Below are 1,274 nucleotides of genomic sequence, written 5' to 3'. Positions count from 1 at the left end.
GGGGGGGGGGGGGGGGGGGGGCAAACACATCTGAGCTGAGCGCTGTTTGTCTCGACAATTTTCGAGCCAATCAACGTGAGTGTTAGTGTTCAGCGTGTGAGGGAAAATGTTGTCTTTAGCTTTTTAGCTAGCACGCTGCTAACTTGATGGGGGGGGGGGGGTTGAGCGCAAGTTCGGTAGACTGTGCACTCAAGTTCTGTGGACGTGGTAGGGCACCCCACTTGCATCATGAGTCTGCCTTATGAGGGCTTGGTTCGTGCCTCGAGCACCCAGACTCAAATGTATTTGGCAAAATGGATCAGATTTTGGGGAATACTCTCAGGCACAGTTTACTGGTGTGGCCATTTAACTTGGACGTTTTGGAACCGAGTGGACCAACAGACTCAAGGTAGATGTCATTAAAGATCTGCCTGTCCCCAAAACAATCATGTTTACCTGAACTCGGCTCCCTGACTGGCCACCTTAACTTAATTCGCCTGGAAGTTTTGTAAACCTGATGCTCTACCCTTCCCTTTCCTCCCCTCCTACAGAAGAATTCCATGGACTTTTCAGAGGGGCCCAGCTGAATAAACATTCTGTCATCATTTCAGGACTCTTTGGATTCATCCTTGGTCATCCTCAACACCAAGTTTTTGTGGTGGATTTTGTTGTTCTATATTTTGTGCAGACTTTTCCAATCTAAATAACAGAAAGATCATTTAAATTTTTTTATATGCTTTGAGACTGAATACTTTACTAAATAAAGTAGTTAAAAATTAACCTTTGTTTTTTTAGTTTTTATATAATACTGCAAAGCAACGGTCCAGGGGCCTTTCTGGGTGGAGTTTGCATGTTCTCTCCGTGCATGCGTGGGTTTTCTCCGGGTCATTCGGTTTCCTCCCACAGACCAAAAACAAGCATGTTAGGCTGATTGGTAACTCTAAATTGTCCCTAGGTGTGAGTGAGAGAGTGAATGGTTGTTTGTCTCGTTTGTCTCCATGTGTCCCTGTGATGGACTTGCGACCCATCCAGGGTGTACCCCGCCCCTCGCACAGTATTTGCTGGACATGGGCACCAGCGACCCCCGTGACCCAAAATGGAACAGACGGGTAAAGATAATGGATGGATGGATGGATGGATGGACTGCAAAGCAACGTGTTAAGTTAATTTTGTCAAATGAATAACTATGGTTTCGTTTTTTTATTTTTTTGGTTATATCACGAAATTTATCGTTAGTCAGAATGCTCTAAAACATCATATTATGTTTGAGCCATATTGCCCATCTCTTTTATTTA

The 1,274-nt window shown here is 44.4% G+C and overlaps 1 protein-coding gene across 1 annotated transcript in view; it reads right to left on the bottom strand.

Moving 5' to 3' along the window:
• lrpprc (leucine-rich pentatricopeptide repeat containing) overlaps positions 1-1,274 on the bottom strand; it is a 105,969-nt gene that overhangs the window by 56,861 nt on the left and 47,834 nt on the right. The window lies entirely within an intron of this gene.

The sequence above is a fragment of the Nematolebias whitei genome, chromosome 1 (assembly GCF_014905685.2).
Source record: "Nematolebias whitei isolate Nwh7 chromosome 1, NemWhi1, whole genome shotgun sequence".
NCBI classification, from domain to species: Eukaryota; Metazoa; Chordata; class Actinopteri; order Cyprinodontiformes; family Rivulidae; genus Nematolebias; species Nematolebias whitei.
This window is presented reverse-complemented; position numbering and strand designations above follow the sequence as displayed.